At 42.9% G+C, this 12,378-nt stretch overlaps 1 protein-coding gene across 1 annotated transcript in view; it reads left to right on the top strand.

The window, feature by feature from the left end:
- The first annotated feature begins 4,685 nt into the window (after positions 1-4,685).
- LOC111155136 (SATB homeobox 1) overlaps positions 4,686-12,378 on the top strand; it is a 98,920-nt gene continuing 91,227 nt past the window's right edge. The window contains exon 1 of the mRNA XM_022515209.1: positions 4,686-4,717. The gene's annotated coding sequence lies outside the window, so the exon portion shown is untranslated. The remainder of the gene's footprint in view (positions 4,718-12,378) is intronic.

A 12,378-nucleotide genomic window follows, 5' to 3' on the forward strand; every position in this document is an offset into this window, starting at 1 on the left:
GTGTTGCAAAATTTTGATGTTTAAAATAAGGGAAGTAACTATTCAAGACAAAATTTCAAAATTTGATAATGATCATGACATCTTTAGATAACACTTTTTTTCCCCCCCAGATAACACTTCTCAAAAGTTCCTGTTCATGGTACCCTTTCTCGGAAAACAAGTCTTGAAAAAATAAAATACATATAATTTAGGAAATACATAAAGAGTGGCTTAAAATTGACAGGGCAGTGCAGTTTGGGGGGAAGGCGTGGGATTGCAGGGGCTGCATTCAAAGAGAGAAAGATGGTGAAAAAAGTCACAGCATGCATGTCTCCCTATAATTTGGTGGCCTCTCCAGCAGTGTTTACCTTGAAGAATGAAACATTTAGGCCACAAAGGAGAAGGGTGAGATTGTTGAGCTGGAGGATATCAGTTCTCAAGGGTCACTAAGAGTATGTTAGTCCTTAAAAGCTGTGCACCATAGCTCTCTACTTCAGGGCACAAGATAGGCTGCACTATCTGGCCTCACTGTGATGATTCTATGGAACCATGCAACTAGTCCTGGCCAATGAGTTGTGAGCCCAAATAATGAGTCACTTCTGGCTATAGAATTTAAATGCCAGCCTGACACACTCTGAATGATCTTTATTTTTCCCATAGCAACATGAAACATTCAGGATGGCGACTGTTCTATCAGCCTGGGACCCTGAATGAGGAGACATGCAACAGACAAGCTGACTTGCAGGGGACTCAACACGACCAAGAAAACAACTTCTGTCACTGTAGATCACTAAACATTGGAATTGTTTGTTATTCTGACATAAGATACCCTCTCCTGACTAATATAACAGATTTGCTCTGTTTGGCAGAACTAAGACTAATGGTTGGAAGTTTTAGGGTTTATAGGATTTATGAGTTTTAGGGTTGAAAGTTTTAGGGAAGTCTGTGTCAATTTTGTTCAATTTTTTAAAATGTAATAAGGTATAAAGTATAAAGATGGAATGAACTACTTAGGATACTCCTCATTTATACACACAATATACATTGAACTTTACCCTGTAGTAACTCTTCTGTAGATAAAATCTCTACCTTGAGGTAGGTATAAGTGGTGAGTTCCCCTTCACTTAAGTTGTTTGCCTTGATAGCCCCTAAAGGTTTGGCTTGACAAATCAACTTCAAAAATACATTCCAACCAGGAACTTCAGGATGTGTACTTCCTCTCATCTAGAAAAGAAAAAAAAAAAAAATCTATTTTCTCAAATATTCTTTGGATTTCATCTATTTACGGACCTATTGAGTTGTCTTTTCGCATTTTGATGTCATCTTGCCACCAAATAAATTTATTGAAGGCCAATGCTGTTTTAGCTCTCCTTTCCATCTTTCTGACACTGTTTAGTAGACAATATTTGTTATCTATTCCCCATAGGAAAATAATCAGCTTTTGACCCTATTTATTATTATTGACCATTTGATATGCTTCATATTTACTTGTCTTTCAACCATTTAAGTCAGATTTGGACTTGTTAAGAAAAAATCTAGGAGCAGAAATATATTACCCTAATAACTTTCAGGCAAAATACCTTTTCCTTCTGGGAAGGGAAAAAAAAAAAAAAAAAAAAAAAAGGCTTATCCTAGTACTATTGAATTTGTGGCCAATTACAATATTTCATTAACATCTTAATTCAGTAAGTATTTAATGTATTCCTACTACGTGCCAGGGGGCAAGGTTTACAAAAGAGTTTATCAAGTTACGTTACTTAATGCACTGTACGCATCATTACATAATTCTGTACTATAATAGAGCCTGTGAGCTCTCTGTTCAAGACTATTTAGGGGATAAAAAGCAAATTCAAAAGGTTGGGGAAAATGTTCCTTTGGTTTAACGTGGGGGAGAATATCACACTTTAGATTTGGGGGATTTGGTTGATATTTCTGGGAAATAAGTAAGAGTGTGTAAGGGAAATAAGAGTGTGTAAGGGAGAAAAAAAATCGATCTTTTTTTGTGTGTGTGTGTGTATTTCAATTTCTGTTAAGCTTCACTTCAGCCTTTCAGAACTGGAGAATCAGCTGCCTGCTATAAGAAATTGCTAATAAGCAGTAATTAAAGACTGAGAATTTTTTCTTTCCTTTCCAAACCTGATGTCATTCCCAGATGGAGATACTGGTACTAGTTAGGCAATTCAGCATTTTGGTAAAGTAAGGCAGAAGATTTGGGGTCTCTTGGATCTATGGACACAGAAAGTGGTCCAGGAGGGAAAACTTGTGTTTTGTTTTGCCCATGGCATTTATACCTTTTTGCTTTGCTTCACAGAACGAGGAGTTGAGGTGGGCACTTGCGTCTCAGAAACGAGGGATGAGTTCACTAAAATAACACTAATTCATAAACTTTTTATAGTCTTATATCTTTGGAATTGTTGTCTTCGCAGAAAACAACAACAAGATAATCAAATGAAAAAGATGGACATTCCAGTGGATCCAATACCACTGATAGGAAAGAACTGGTATATCAGAAAGCAGCATGAATACATGTGCTATCCTCCTTTATTTAGAAAAATGACACAAAAATACAGCACAGTTGATGTGCTGTTACCAGGACTTGAAAGTAGAATCAACCACTGTGTAAAAGATAAAATAAGACTGCACGGAATATGAGGATTTTCCCAGCGTGCTTTATTCATAGACATCTGACAGAAGAGGACCTAACAGAGCTTTTAGGAAAAACTGAATTCTCAGCCCACAGTCACTTTCCAGGAACTTCACTGCAAACAGTGCTCTGCGCTGGCGGGATGGAGATCTTAGCAATCTCCCTCCTGCTTCCATAGTTTCCTTTTCTCTAAATACAATTATGTATGGGGACTTAATGAGAGAGCAAGCCTTGTGTGAAAGGAACTCAAGAAAGTGCAGCTTCTAAAAATACACCGAGGCGGCTCTACAGTCCTTATTGTTACAAACTGACGTTTTGCAGTTCAAGCTATGAACCTAACAACCACCCCCCCCACACACACACACGAAGAAAAAAAAGTAGACCGTTTTTCCTTTCTGCAATCCCCTTAACTTTGAGTAAACAGTAGTAATTTTCTGTTGTCATACTCAATGCAAATTTCCCCAAGACTACACAACACAAAACAAAAGACCTGTTAGCTTCCCACGAGCGGGGTGAGGGTGGAGGATGGCAGGAAGAGAGGGGCAAAGTTGATGGAGTTCTCACTTCTCCTTAGCCTGGGGTCCTGAACCTCCAAGTCACTCTGCTGTTGCAAGGGGTTTCGGAGTTTCAGTCACCTTCTGGGCGGGTTCCCTTGCCCCTCTCTTCCGCCAGCTCCCTGTCATTAAATTCGCATCACTTGCCCCCTTTGCTTTCAGAAGAAACTGGACCTCTCAGTTCAGGGTCTTTTCCCAGTGGATTTTAAAGTACAGCTGCCGACGGGAGGACACATATTAAACAAACAGGCAGAGGCGAGGGGTGGGGATCTGCAAGAGGCCCCCCCTTCTTCTCCTTCCACCACGTGTTCCTCAGTTGGGGTGCAGCGCTCTTGGATGGGTGCTGAGAAGGGCGAGGGTGGGGTGGAAGAAGATGGACAGAGCAGGCTGTAAGGGAGGCCCCCCTAGGAGAGATCGTCTCCACCGAACATTGACGAGAGAAAAAAAACTGGCCCACATGCCCCTAGTGGGGAGCGATACATCCCACGCGGGCTGGGTTTGGGGGGGGTGCGTAGGGCCCTCTCACCTGACTTCCTCCTCTGCTGGCACACACACTACAATCACCCGCTCCCCCCCCCAAAAGCCCAGCTAAACAACGAACAACAAGAGGAAGCCGCAGGCAGCAAGAGGAGGGGCGCGCGTGGTGGGGGCCCGGGAGAGGTGAGGGGGCAGGGTTGGTGGGCGTCAAGAACCGCGCCGCGCACCCCTATGCGTACTCCCAGGCGCCCACACTTACCCCTAGCGTCTGAGGGTCCGGTCTTCGGCGCCAATCCCAGCGCGCGCCTCTCGCCCGCCCTCGTCCCTCCGGCCCGCCGCCCCCCACACCCCGGCCGGCGCGCTGGGAGGGAGCCTGGGAGCGGCGCGCGGCGGCGGCGGCAGCGGCTCGGGCTCGGCTCGGCTCGGGCTCCAGCGCGCTCAGTGTAGCCGGCGGCCGCTGAGGCTCCACCGCCAGGGGGAGAAGCCGGGGCGGGCGCTGGGGAGGCGGGCCGGGCCCTCGCAGCCCCGCCGGCCAGCCCGCGTCGCACAAGCTCGGGAGCGGCAGCGACGCGGGGTCTGCCGAGCCCCCGGGCGCATAGTGCCCGGCCGAAAGGAGCCGCGGCTGGATGCGCGTCCCGGGGAGCTGCGGGGTCCCGCGGGGGGCGCCCCGGCCGCTTCCGTGCGCCTCCAGACTGCGGGCGCGGCGACCGCCGAGCAGAGAGCAGCTCCCGCCGGCCCCTTCCCCCTCCCGCCCCCGCCGCCGCCCCCTCCCCCTCCCCCCCCCCGTTAACATCCCCCCCCCCCCCCTTCCTTCCCTCGGCCCCGCGCGCTCGCTAGCTCGCTCCTCGCCTCGCTCTCCCCTTTAAACGCCCACTTCGGATGGGGAAAGAAGACAACTTGAAGTCAAGTTGCAATTAACTTCCGCGGCAGCCGCAGCTCCGGCGGCGGCGGCACAAGAGGCAGAAGCCGCCGCCTCGGAAGTCCGACGCGCCCGCCCTGGGAGCTGTTCCTGGTCGCGGGCCCGCACTCGACAGCCACCGCCGCCCCCAACGCCCATGCCTGAGTGAGTTCTGCTCCTTTGCCTCTCTTTTCCCCCCTATTCTTGCTCTTTCATCTCTCTCTCTCTTTTTTCGGAATCGATCCAAACTTCTTTGTAGCACCCACCCACGGCGCCCCTTGTTGGGGCAGCGCGGCTCCCCTCTCGTGGACGTCCGGCTGCAAGGGTCTTCCGAGCCCCTTCTCTTCGTGCGCAGCCGAACCCGGGAGGGGTGGGCCAGTCGAGCGTGGGAGAGTACCCGGGATGGGGGACTTGGAGATGCCATTCATCCTCTCTCAGAGTGTGGGCACCCTACACACCTGCCCGGCAGACCCTGGCGGAACAAACTCCTTCAGGTCCTCAGTATGACCCTTCTTGGAAGAGGAAAGGGGAGCGGAAAAGACCGAAGGAAGCAAACGGGAAAAGGGAAAGAAAGCCTCTCTGTGCACCCCGGAGCTGGGCTGGCAGAAGGGTGCCCGGCGGAGTAGGCTGGGGAGTGGAAACGTTCCCCGCCGGATCGCAAGTAAGCTCAGCATCCTTCCCCGGTCCATCTCCTCCTTCCTCCGCCCCCCGCCCGCGCAGCTGTTTGGGAGCGGCGGCGGAGAGGGGCCTAGAAGTTAGTGGCAACTTCTCCATCCCGGGAACACTCGGGCGCCCGGGCGCTTAAGTTGGAGCCGGGATTTTGAAAGCCGCGGCACTCCGCATTTCGAGCCCTCGCTGGCGGTGGTGAGGTCGGTCCTGAAGGGGCTCCTGGAGTGACTGTGAGTTTGGAGCGGGCCTGGAGGCAGGAAGAGGTGCTGCCCTCTTAGCAGGACCGAGACATCACAGGTACGGCCTCGGGGTCTGCACCGTGTCTCCCTCCTGCGGTCCTGACCCGAGCGTGGCGGCCTTCAACGAGCGCTTCACTGCGGAGGCTCCCGGGGCGGCGGAGCGTGGGTTTGGGCAACCACCGTAAGAGGCACAAAGCAGGCAGGTGGCAGGTACGGGGAGCGACACGCGTGTACCGGGGAAATGCACAGAGCAGGACTCTGGGGATGACCCCAGAAGAAGGAGAGGGGCTTAGGGCTCTTGCTGGAGGTCTTGGCCGGGACCTCCACTGGGGCGTTGCGCTTAATAGTGTCAACCCCAGGATCGCCTCTCGAAGTGGCCTGGTTGGCAACTTTGACCTCTGCGCCCTTCCTCAGCGAACTTTCCCTCGCGGCATTCCAGATTTCCAGGCAAATGTAAGACTTGGACTCTACACGGTTATATTAAGAGACAGGGAAATCTGAAAGACGTCCTATTCTCAGGAGAAAAACCATTCTACCCGGATGGCTGGGGTTCCCTGCTTGCATCCTTGGTGGCCAGGGGACCTGACTTTTTCAAGAAGACAGAGGAAGGGTAAGAAATGAGTGAATGTGGACTGGTAGGTGTCAGGTTTTGTCCCAAGCAGTCCCTAAAATCTACAGTGTTTGTGCTACTGAGGGAGTAACTCCTGCGGTTGAAACTTTATTGAAATTTACACCCTACCTAAAGTGGATTTTTCTGAGGTGTCAGGAGTGTAAGATTTATTCTATGGTAAAACGTAGCTGCAGAAGCAAACAACAACAAGTACAAAAACCGTACTTTAATACTGGAAAACGCCAAGGTTGAGGTGTTTCCTCTAAAAACGTTTAATCTGCTGTGGGGTACCAATGCTATGATTTCGCAGCAGTCCTTTATTTCTATTGCATATTATTTTAGTAGAACAGTAGTACATTCATATACTGGCTGCTCCAGTCTGCTGGCAAACATTAGCATTCAAGCTTACATTTTTGACAAATGTGCAGACAGGAATAGCATGAATAGGCATCTTAAATATTAACAACCTAAGCATCTGTTGTGAAACAAATTTAATATATTTACTCTGTTTTTCTCACATTGTTAGAAAAGGTTATAATAAGTGCATAATTTCAACTTTAGTTAGCAGAAGTAACTGGCTGTATCTTTCACTACCTCTCCAAGTGTTTAACACAGTCACCAGACATAAATACTTTAATTAACTTGGTTAGACACATTATTAAATACACTTTAGACCATGTGTATACTATGTAAAATGTAACAAGTGCAAAATATGTATCCTATTTGTGCACATTTTAAGTGACTCTGCATTTTATAAATATACCAGGCATGTTTATTCTTCGTCTCCATTTGACACTTATTACTTTATAGTTTTTCTAATGGAAACAATATATTAAATGTAGAGTCGTTCAGTCATATGTAATACATAATATGTAAACAGTAGCTATAAAATAGGAAGCATTGTTAAATTTGAGTATGGCTACGTGTAACAAGATTATACAGGAGAAACAAAAATCACTGCTCCATTTTGTATTCTTTTCTGAAAAAGGAATACAAATGATGGATGAAAAAAGAACAGATAGGGATTTCCCTCCTAAAGTACTAGTGCCTTAAAATGTGTGTGGGTTGGGGGTGGGGAAAGCAAGGGGGAGAAGGGGAAAAAGAGAGATAGAGAAAGAAGACCTAAAGAACTTCTAAAAGTCTGAATAGTTATTTCCAGAACCAATGCATTCCTCATTTTCCCACAAGCTGAAATATGTAATAAATAATAGTTCTTTGTATGTAAAAGTATTCACAAGGAATGCCTTTTGTTTAGTTGTTATAATAAATTAATATATTCTTTGGTTGATAATCTACAAAAGTAGTTCTTTTGTCTCCCAGCATCCTAAACAAGAACGACAAAATGAGTATTGGTTTATTTCTGCAGACAAGCCTGTTGCCAGATATATGAACCTGTGACTGAATAAGCTATGGTATGCTGAGTGATGGTTAAGAAAGACTACATTGAATTAGCAAAGACTCAAATATCTGAAGGAGATTTTCAATTATTTTTTCATGTGACAGGTTATGGATTGTAAATTAGGCCTAAAAGGTCAGGTGACAGGCACCTGTTCCTCATTATTATAAAAATCTTTTGGTTACAAACACTATTAAGCTAAACACAACATGGATATACAGCAGGGACTCTATAAAGCACTCTAGTGGTTTTTCAGCTGCCATGTAAATTTCCAAGAGGGCCATACATTGATATGCCCTTTACACAAACAAATCATTTCTTCCAAGACGTGTTGTCTTGGATGACTCTTATATTAGTACTTGGGATTCATGAAGTATATGAAATAAATGCATATGACTGAATCAATCTTCAGACCATGTCTAGACATGTTGTTATTGAATGCAAAAATATTATTTTTTAAGCTCTCTTTTTCCTTTACAGTCCACTGTTTAATTATCAGAATTTGTCCATATTTTAAATAGAAACCTCCCCAAATTGCCTTCTGTCCTTTTTTAGATGAGCTCCCATTTTAAATAATGCCATGAAAGATTTTGCTAAATACTTGTATAGAAGGAAAAAATTAGTTGCACTATATACCGTCATAGCTTTGTGGTATATAGAAAATGGGAAGAGACCCACATTTTACATGAATGCTGTTAGGAAGGGTGTCATCATTTGATCTTCAAAGTTGACACTTCTCTCAGGAGAGTTCAGTGATATTTCTATTAGAATTAGAGAGTGTGATTTGATTTTTGTGAATGGTTTATTTTTAGATATTTCAGACAGCAGAAAAAGCATACATACTGAACGGACCTAAGTAGCCAATGTTGTGAAATATTAAAGGTGCCAGTTGCTTTTAACTGGCAAAGGAGGAAGATTTTTGAGTAAATCTGGTAACTCAGATGATTAAATTCTATATTTAAATATGTACTTTGTCTTAGTTTTGTCTAGTTTCTGCTTATTGTATTTAGTATTCATTTTTAGCATTTGTGATCAGATTACAGAAGAGTCCTTACTCTTGCTTTTCAAATCGATTTGCTTTTCAAACTCCAAAACTCTGGGATGATTTTAACAAATTGGTTTACCTTTTGACAGAACAGAGTTAAGTTAATTAATAGATCAGGCACGAAAAATCATCCACGGTAGGGTGTATTTTCTGGTAAAATGAAAGTTATGTTTCAGCATGATGAGCATCAGGCTTCACTAATCTGTTCCTCGTGTGGAATGAACACTTCCTACTTCGAGCTAGCAGGCACCTACTGTTTATTTACGCTGCATTAAACTGACAGCTCAGCAATCAGAGGAAAAATATTACTTACCTTCCTGAAGTAAATACCAGTTTATAGGTTAGTGCACGTATTTATATTCCTGTCACCACTAAATAACGGCTCTGTCTCCATTTTAATATCTACCTGTACTATAATCCAGGCCTTCAGACTCTTCCTGGTTGGGGGTAGGGGTCGAGAGGAGTTTCTCTTATCATTTACCAGTGACAAAACTTTAAAGAGGAGTAATATCTTCTTTTTGTCGTGTGAGAACCAGCTGAAAGCAATGCTATGCACTTTTACATTACATACCTCAACTGTAACATCAAAACCCCCAAAGAGCCTGGATGCCACTTAAAATAGTCATCTTAGAGCAACCTCAGGACAAATATGTTCAAACACATTGAAGTGTGTGTTTGCTAAATTAACTTTCTGCAAAGTTCCAAGTAGATTACTTAAATTATCTTATTACTTAGGGAGTAACTTTGATAAAGGGTGGTACCTTCCAAGGCTTAGATGGAATGTTTCAGTTGTTAATGGAGATCTGCTAATGTGAATACAAAGTGGGGTTCATCGATCGATCAATCGTTCCATTGATACTATTAGCTTTCCCCTGAAAATATTCTTGCCCCCTATGTTTGTCTTCTTGTTAATATGCTGACCTTAAGAGAGATTTCAACTTTCTTATAAGAATAATACTAAATGCATTTGTTGTTTTCTTTTTACAAGACCCTTCTTTTTTCAAGACCCCTGGAAACATCAAAATACTGTGAAAGTTGAATTCTTAAACTTAGGATTAACTTGAGAAAATGCATATTTTCACTTACGTTCTGTAAGTAGCTCTTACACCATCATCTACACACAGTTGTCAATCAGTAATCACATATTCCATTGACATCAGAGCAGAATGTGGTCTTAATACAGCATGGAAATAAAATCTGTTACACAAGGTTCTTCCTCTTCACTATACCAAAGAAAAAGTGTCTACGATGGTAATTTATATATCGTTCCTAAGTGCTGTTCTCAATGGTAAGTCTATTTAAACTTGATGTCTTCATAGAGTGTGATCAACACATTAACACACATTATTTAGTACTTTTGAACTTATGCCAACGGTACCTTTTGCTGTTTATTTTTTTAAAGTCTTTTTTAAGATCAGATATTTCATTTCAGAGTAAATAGATACAGATTGTGTGTATATATATTCAGGGTGAGATTTAGTAGCAGAGCATTTCTCCAGCATATTGGCCTATTTTTATTCTTTCAAGTTATTCTGTATCACTTCCACAGTTGTTGCTGTCTGAAGGTTTATAATAGAAATTCTAATCACCTCTTTCAATGGACTTTCAAGGATATAATTCAGTTTATGCAATGATCTAGTTTAGTTATGAGAGGTGAAAATTAGTTACCTGGTACCCCAGCATTTATGTCCCTAGATTCTGCTGAAATTTATTCAGTCCAGTTATTTGACATTTGGTAGTGGAGTATCTTGTAATCAAAAATTAAGAGTTGGTTCAGTTTCCAGTGGAGGAAAGATCTTGCTAGATAAAACATTTAACTCTGCAATATTTTATTACACTCATCACTCATTTTAGAGCCCGCTTATTGTTGCACAAATTTTTGAGTACCTCGGGGTGCAGGTCCCCCAAATGAAGCCGAAATGCTTGCAGAAGAAGCAGATGTCAGGCTGCACCTGGTAGTGCTTTTACTAGAATGTCTGTGGACCTGCACTGGCTGCCCCCTTCTCCATACCCCTTCCCCCCAGGTGTGCAGGAAGTGGAGGGCGTTGTACCCGGTGGAGTGGGTGGACTCTACCCAGAGCTATGACCTGATTTGTGACGCACCCTCAGAACTGCAGTAATGGTCCAGCTGCTTCACAGGCAACTGGTAACACCTCATTTGGGGATGCTTCTGCCTTGCTAGCAGTGCCAGAGAGGACTTCGTCATTGTCACCTCACCAAAGACTACTTTTTGAGAGCTCTCCTATAGGGCCGGATTTGGAGAGCAGCCTCTGATATTTGGAGGGTAAGTGCCAAAAAAGTTCCTATCAGTTTCATATGGAGAATCAGGACTAAGACCAGAGGAAGGAGAGACAGGCATTTAGTGTTTGGGGAGATCTCTGTGTTGGGATGTTGCTTTTTCTCAGCTAGAGATGATTTGGGACCAGATACCAACAAAAATTCTTCAGTAGGCATTCTTCTTTGGGTGGTGAAATATGGTAGGCAGCTCCCAGGGGGAAATTATTAGACTCTCTTTCCTTGAGATATTTAAAGAAAAGGTGGCAATCTATGTGAGAGGGAATTCTTCAGATGATGTTTTCCAGGAAGTCAGGCATTTGGTAGAGTTGATTGCTGGAGGTTCCTTTCTAGTCTTCCTCAATGGTTTCAGATATGCCGTTAAGAGCCTGTAAATGACAATTTGACCTTTTAATGTTTATAATGTTAAGGACTTTAAGGTAAAAGAGGTTTTATGTTATAAATATTTTATTGTGATAATTACTATAAAGGAAATAGAACCTAGTATATGCAGATATCTTTTGAAATGGAGATAATTTTGAATATAGTGTATTCATAATTAGCTGTTTGATGTTGAATGCAATTGAGTTTTCCTGTTCCAGTGAACCAGACGATGGAAATCTTTGGGGATTAACAACAGGGCTTTGTGATTCTTGATATAGCAAACCTTTCCCCATTCACTGATAAAATGTTTTTATCAGTGAATGAAGAACTAAATTAAACTGCTTACATTTTAAATTTTAAAAGATTACATAGACTTGATAAAATAGTCCAGGTGTTTTTCCATTGTATTTTCACCAGTTGAAATGATACCTGGAGGTCCTGTTTAATGTTAGACAGATTTCTCCAGACTGTGGAGGACAGAACAATATTTTAATAACTATTCTTAAAAAAAAATTCTTACAGATGGGCTCTCTTTTGGGTGGCTTAAGAGGACTCAAAAACAATTTAGAACCTTATCTTAAAAGTTAAAAAAAAATGATAGCCTTATTTTGTATGGAGTCATTGTATTTTAATAATACTGTATGCTTATTAGTGTTATTAGAGCAGTAGACAGTTAATTACAGCCTTTTCTGAGACATGTTAACGTATATTAACAGTCATGTTAAAAAAAGAATGATGTATACTCTTACATGCAAGCTGCTACTTGCTAGACTCTTTAAAAAATATTCTTTTAGAATGTATAGAGTCAGATTTTTGGTCCAGAATCATCAGAATGTTTTCTACTACCACTTAATTTTAAAACTTCATGGGATATACAATTTTTTCTTCTTTGTTCTATTCTTCTTTCTTTGTAATTGTTATTGACTTGGTCACTTTTGCCAGTGGCATTAAAAATTGTTGCCCCTCAGCAGTTTTAGCTTTCCCACATTGTATTTTGAGACGCCTACATTTTCTTATGTTCTGATGACTTTGGCCAACATGAGCCATTAAAAGCTTATTGAGTTGATTTAGCACCTCTTCCTATTTCTTTTTGTGGAATGATTTCAGTCACTGTTTTTTTAGCCAAATTAGGTTTTCTTATCATTCTCTATAACCTGATATTTAAGATACACTTGAGCACTTGATCACAGAGGTAGTTCTATTTCCTTT

Source organism: Enhydra lutris, unplaced genomic scaffold (assembly GCF_002288905.1).
Source record: "Enhydra lutris kenyoni isolate GAN:26980312 unplaced genomic scaffold, ASM228890v2 scaffoldscaffold39, whole genome shotgun sequence".
Taxonomy (NCBI): Eukaryota; Metazoa; Chordata; class Mammalia; order Carnivora; family Mustelidae; genus Enhydra; species Enhydra lutris.